General features: G+C 30.1%; 1 protein-coding gene across 3 annotated transcripts in view; it reads left to right on the top strand.

Moving 5' to 3' along the window:
- The first annotated feature begins 6,760 nt into the window (after positions 1 to 6,760).
- LOC129974920 (uncharacterized) overlaps positions 6,761 to 7,109 on the top strand; it is a 62,021-nt gene continuing 61,672 nt past the window's right edge. Inside the window, exons 1-2 of one of the 3 annotated variants that reach the window (XM_056087715.1) lie at positions 6,761 to 6,871; positions 6,981 to 7,082. The gene's annotated coding sequence lies outside the window, so the exon portion shown is untranslated. Of the gene's footprint in view, positions 7,083 to 7,109 lie in introns of all 3 variants that reach the window. The other 2 variants (XM_056087719.1, XM_056087718.1) reach the window with 2 other exon arrangements.

Here is a 7,109-nt window from a genome sequence, read left to right as displayed (position 1 = left end):
CTTCAGAGTATCTTTATTTTAATTTAAATGCTATTAAAATTCATCAGTCTTGAGTCATGAGCAATAAATGAGTCATGTGTCACGATTTGTATTTCATTTTGCAAGGATATCATGTTAATCGAATATACTGAGCAACAACAAATGATAAGCACTATAACGAGCGAATCGTAATCCTAGATGGCGCTGTTTTCCTTCACATGCTACTAGAATAAAAACATGCACCTTCACGGTTTCTCACTGCAGGTATATTCAAATGTGAAAGCGCTTTATGTAAATCCTCCCTCAGAAAGTTTTAAATCAGATAAAATCATTTGCATCACGTTACTTATTAAATTCTTTTTATGTGTTGGCAATTGTGATTCATCGAAACTATACACTCCATACCCCCCCTACCCGTATCATTACGGCAAAAGATATCCTTTTGTTCCTAATATTTCATTCCTGATATCCTAATATTCCATTTTGGATGCCTTCCTTCAAGTCAATGGCGATAGTTAATTCTATTAAGGTTCACTGTAGGGCTATTTTGGAACTAGTAATTCTGAACCTCGATCAGATGACGAGGACGACACTTAAGCTATCTATCTCCTCTCTATAATTCTGCGCCCATTTGGCTCCAACGGATTTAGAAAGCATCACACTATCTCATATTGCACTCACTATTTGATGGAATCGGGTTTGGAACTGCAACTCTCCAGACCTTCTCCTGGATATCCTTCTTTTAACTAACTGAGAGATTGGTTCCAAAATTTGACACTTGTTTATTGTTTGACAAAAAGATCACGAATCCAATATCACTTATTTAAGTAGTAATATTTTTGTGTTACCACCTTGATATACACGGGGAAAACCCATAGATTGCGCATACACACGACTGTACTGACAGACAGATACTGAGCTAGCTGACTGAATAAGTCTAAAATTCGATGCACATTTACTTTTTAACGATAAAACAATTTATAATTTTCATTTATCTAAATTATTAGATTTGTGAGTCATCCCTATTAGGACAAAATACCGAACAACGTTGATACGATATCTCGATGCATTGGTTGGTATTCAGAACATCGAACAATATCGTACGATATCTTGTGCTAATAGAGATAGTACTCATATGCATATGATTGGACAGAGAAATGCTTCTTAAAAGCGGATCTACGATTTTGGTAAATAGACTATATGACAAATTTCATCCATGTAGTTCTTTGCAACTTTAAAAATAATAGGGTTCAAAGATAGAATAATATAATTCCGAAAAGATAGTTTCGGATTCCTGGAGATTTTGAAAAACAAATATTTATTGAAATATCTAGGTTGGATTAGAAAATAATACTCTTATACTATTTATTCTCCGGTATGGGGACTCTCCTCGCTTTTGAGCACGTGCTATAATGTATTGATTGCACCAAAATTGGCGTAAGAAAAAAAGATGCAGGAGGAAATATTTACATTTTATTCAGCAGCAATTTATCAGTAAACTTTGATTGTCAGCATAAGCAGATGCTGGATAACCACAGCGTGGGAAAAGCCATATAAAACTAAATCTACGTTTAGTACTAAAATAATATGGCTCAAAACGACAAACATAAAAAAAAAAAAGAATCGAAAGAAAACACATTAAATGAGACAGATGTCAAGATCTAACAAAGATATTCCGGAAATGTGCTAATTTAGCATGCACTGTAGCATAAAATCATTCAAAAGTGACAATCTCGGTCTCTTGAGACGAGCTACTTAGTTTAAACTTCGCGAAAATTAAGTTGCACACTTAATTATTGTTCCGACCTGTCACTGTGCTGCCCTCTTGCAGCAAAAAGAAAAACACTTCAGTGTATCGTGTATCGTGAGCGAGTGTGTGTGCGGCAGCAAAAGCATGCTGCAATGATGACCAGAATAAAAGGAAAAAGAGTCCAAAATTATTCTTGTGTGGTGATTTTTTAATAATGTGATAGCTATCGACATAAATTTAGTGCGTGTGTGTTCAATTATGTTATCTAGGAGAGAAGGACATCCTTTTTGTCTACACAATTTTTGTAGTTTATTTTTATTAACTTCCCGTTTTAAAGCAACACTAGGGCTATTTTGGGACGGACCTTGTAAATTTGAACCGCGGTCGGATGACGATGGTGACACCTGAGCAGGTAACTTCCTCTCGAAACCTCCACACCACATCTGCGAAAGGAGTTTTGGCACTGACGAATTTAACATATACCAGGCCAGCCAGCTTACACGACGGTTCTTCGGTGGTACCGGGTATCGAACCTGAAGCCCTCCGGTTCCGCAGCCGAGACCTTACCATCAGACCACCTCGGCCCGACAACGACTTTCGTACAAAAATCGAGTAATAATCTTTAAAATGGTTCTGTTTTTGTAGAGGGAAAAAAAATCCAATTTCAGTTTTATACTAAATTATTTTAATATGAGGTAAATGTTACAAGTAAATGCTTAACAAGTTACCAAAATTTCATTCATTTTTGAATTTGCTAAAATATAATTGTTTTTAAAATTTAATGAATGTTAGTATTCACATAAATGGACTCACTTTACTAAAAACTCCATCATTTAACTAATAGCAATTTTTTTTCTGTTGAATAATAAGTTCCCTTTATGTGATTTTGTATATTAAAATAATAATTGTCACAATTTTTTTATATATATATTATGATAAAAGCTATTGCACTATAGATATTTTTTAATGTATTTTTTATGATGGAAATAATCCTAAGAATCCATGAAGAACAATGTCTCAAGTTTTTTTGTTCACGATTTTTTAGAAACCGCATACTGAGAGAATTCAAATATTTATATATTCCTTGCTTATTACAGATTTTTTTTCAAGAATGCGTATTTTTAAGAATTATCCTAAGAATTCATGAAAAAAGTTCTAAGAATAATATGTCTCAAGGTTTCTAGATCATGCCTTTTTAGAAGCCTGATACTGAGAGAATTCAAATATTTATGTATTCCTTGTTTATTACAGAATTTTTTAAAAAGAAAGAATGCATATTCTTAAGAATAATCCTAAGAATTTTTATAATTTATATAATTATTAATTTATAAATTATAAAAATATAATTTATATATTTATATAATCCTAAGAATTTTTATAATTTTATAATTATTTATAAGAAATATAAATAATTAAAATAAGAGAGAATTAAAGAATATAAATAAATAAAAATTTATATAATTATTTATTTATAAGGAATATAAATAATTAAAGTAAGAGGGAATTAAGGAATATAAATAATTAAAGAGGGAATTAAGGAATATAAATAATTATAAATTGATATAATTAATTATTTCTAAGGACTATATAAATAATTATATATTCCTTGTTTATTACAGAATTTTTTAAAAAAGAATGCATATTCTTAAGAATAATCCTAAGAATTAAGGAATATAAATAATTAAAATAAGAGGGTATTAAGGAGTATAAATAATTAAAAATTTATATAATTAATTATTTATAATGAATATATAAATAATTATATATTCCTTGTTTATTACAGATTTTTTTTAAAAAAAAGAATGCATATTCTTAAGAATGATCCTAAGAATCCATGAAAAAAGTTCTAAGAATAATATGTCTTAAGGTTTCTTGTTCGAGCTTTTTTAGAACTCTCATACTAAGAGAATTCAAATAATTATATTTTCCTTATAACTATATTTATTGTTTATTGCAGAATTTTTTTTCAAAAAAGGAATATATAGTTTTTTTTTTATTTAAAAATATTAAATTAAAACTAAAATAATATATAGCAAACATTATAATTAAAATTATCACTATATCTTTTAAATATCATTCATTATATGTTGTCATAAATTATATTCAATTTTAAAAAAATACTTTTTAGCATATACAGAAAACTATCGAATTATTTCTCTTTAAACCATTCAAAAATGGAAATTAATAAATATTTTTAATAGTTGAGAAACACTACATTTTAAATTTTTTTTAAACTGTATTTGTTTGTGTTCACATTTCAAAAGATAACCAGAAGCTGGCTATCTCAAAAATTCAGAAAATATAAATGCCAATATCTTGTGAGAATAAAAAAAATTATTGGAAATGTGGACAGACAGGACACAAAAATACGCCGAAACCTCAACAAAGCAATATCATTTCCTCGGCATAAGATATACACAAGGTTATCCTTTTCTCTAAGAAAGTAGATGAAGGATGTGGCAATAACATTTCTTGTGAAAAAAAAAAAAAGCTTTTTCTTTTCTTCTTATAATAGTTGAGAATAGTTGACTTATGAGTCAATTAACGAAAGAAAGCAAATTGCACTTCACTGACCTGCAAATTTGGAATAAGTAAATCCCAAGAAAAATATTCTGAAATTTGACTAAAAAACGTGATTTGAATTGGAAAAGGCCAGAGTACAAAATACTGGTACTTTGGTACTTTATAGTACTTTGTACTAATACTGGTACTTTATAGTACTTTGTACTAGATTTATAGTACAAAGTACTATAAATCTAAATCTATACTTATAATAAAGCTCAATGTGTGTGTGTGTTGGCGCTCTACAGGCCAGACCGTTTGACCTACAGCTATCAAATTTGGTACATGTATACCTTGGAGGTTGGGAATGTGCACCTGGGGTTCCTTTTTTCGAATTTTTAATTAGAATTTTAATTATTAATTAAAAACTAACTTTCCCGCCAAAAAAATCTTCCATTTTCCCCACCGCCAACTTTCCCGCCAAAAAAATCTTCCATTTTCACCACCGCCAAATGAGAAAGGCTCCAATTTTTTTTTCTCCCAACAGTAATTAGGCTAGGGTTAAAATTTTTCGGCGGATTATTTCAATTGATTCTGTTTATTTTCTTAATGTTTGATGCATTTAAAATTAAACATTGTTAATGAATCGATCTTTCAGATCCATTCTGATGTACTTTTGAATTAAAATAAAACAGAATAAAGGAAATTAAAAATTTCTAATCCGCATAGCGTTACCCCAACTGGCATAGAAAAAATCACGTATTTGCGTTACGTAACTGGGGAAGAAAATTCACGCATGCGCATTCTGTTTTGATTGTTGCCATGCCAACCGTTATCAATGGATGATTTAAATTATTTTTGAGTTAGTCGCATGCTTTTGTAAGTAAATTATATTTATGTTAGTTATATATTTTTTTGTATATTCTTATAGTTTTAAGTACATCGTTTTTTAAGTAGTTTTTTTAAACCTGTTTTCAACCGTTTATTTTAAACGATTCGTTTTATTTTCTTAGTGTTTGATGCATTTAAATTTAAACATTGTTAATGAATCGATCTGCTCATAATGAATCTAAGAAAATTTTATTCACAAATTTTATAATCGGTAATCAGATTATAAAAAAAATGCTTTGTTTCAGTAAAAAATATTATTATATTAATTGAAGATTAATTCTTTCCACTTTAATTTAAAGCATAAATTCTACGGGTGCTAACAGAAAATGAGAGATACATATTACGTTATGACTGAAGGCCTTTATAATATTATGAATGAATTATATGACAATCAAAATTTGAAGTTTTAAAATATTTTGATGAAGAAGCTATTAAAGTAGAAATTGTATAAAATATTTAATTATTAAAATTTTAACGAACATTAAGATTGGCGAACCGGCTGGTCGCCAAAGGCGGCTAGTAAATAAATAAAAGACAGTTGTCTATTTAATCCACAAACAAAAAATAAATAAATAAGTAAAATGGATAACCGTTTTGAAACGCTATATCTCTCTCGGTCAATAATAATATTTGAATCATATGTCATTATTAATCATATTCCACCTTATTTAGAACTCGTGGTTTTAATATATCATTTGTTTCAATATTTAACAACTTTTTACATCTTAGAAATTTTCCGAATATTATTGTTTTTAAAATTATTTATAGCTTAATCTGTTGATTTTTTTTACCGTTTCTATTCATGCTGATTTTGTTCTATGTTTCGTTTGACTCTTTTCATTTTTATTCAATGTCGTCCTTTTTTTTTTTGAGTAAAGGGAAAAATTGTGTGAACTAGTCTACAATGCTAAACAACTGCCACATAGATTTTGTTGATCCCCCCCCTCACCCAACGTTCTCGAGTCACGAGGCGACCACCTCCAACGCCTGGGCGGAAAACTGCCACATGCATTTCCGTCATAAAAAGAATAGGTATAACATAACTATTCTTTCTAAAGTTGGGATATTTTAACCGAACACCATTTTCCCGCCGAAACTGAGACTTAGTTATGTTCACTGTCACCTCCAGTGAAAGATGACCTTGATTATTGCTAGCTATAGTAAACTTATTATTATTTTTTTTTCATGCTTCATTGTAACCATGCATGAGTACCCTGAAATCATGTTTGACCTTCAGATATTCTATTGATGCCTTTTACAGAACGAAATAGAATTCTTGGGAGTAATTAATTGCATTCAGCTATTCTAGAACTGTCAGCAGAATTGTTTTTTTTTTCTTTTTTACCTGTCTACTTTTTATGAGTAAAATACGGTAATACCCATAATCGCCGAAATCTGCTGACGAAATCCCCTAGAAAATTAGAGTTCGCTGAAGTCGAACTCTTTTGTTCTTAGATGACGCGGAATTCTTTAATTTCCTTTTCAAGCTGTTTATCAACATGAAATATTATAAGATAAGCACAATGAGAACCGGAAACTCAAATTTATTTTTTTATGTCCTTTATTTTTTTCTTACAGAAAAATTAGCAGCCATTTTTGTTCTCTCCTATTTCCTTTAAATGTATCTTTTTCGACACAATCGACTAAGCGGGAAATGGCTAGATGCGAGAATCCTTGCAAAAATAAACAATCTGAACGTCACATTGACCCGAGGGTAAATCCGGCGCCTCTAATTGGTCGAATATTGACGTGAGGGAATTTATGTAGTAACTTGTTTTACTTTTATTTTTACCATTTCTGTTAAATGCTGATTATGCTCGATGACTGAGTCCGATAATTCCTCATTTGAATCTGATAGGTGATTCGAAGCTCTTTCTTTGCGTCTACGTTTCCCCCCAAATCTTTTTTCTGTGTGCGAACTCTTTTTCGTTGGACCCTGTTCAAGAATGTAGCGAGTTTGGTAAGTTGTCTTTGAAACATTAAGTGG

Source organism: Argiope bruennichi, chromosome 7 (assembly GCF_947563725.1).
Source record: "Argiope bruennichi chromosome 7, qqArgBrue1.1, whole genome shotgun sequence".
NCBI classification, from domain to species: Eukaryota; Metazoa; Arthropoda; class Arachnida; order Araneae; family Araneidae; genus Argiope; species Argiope bruennichi.
This window is presented reverse-complemented; position numbering and strand designations above follow the sequence as displayed.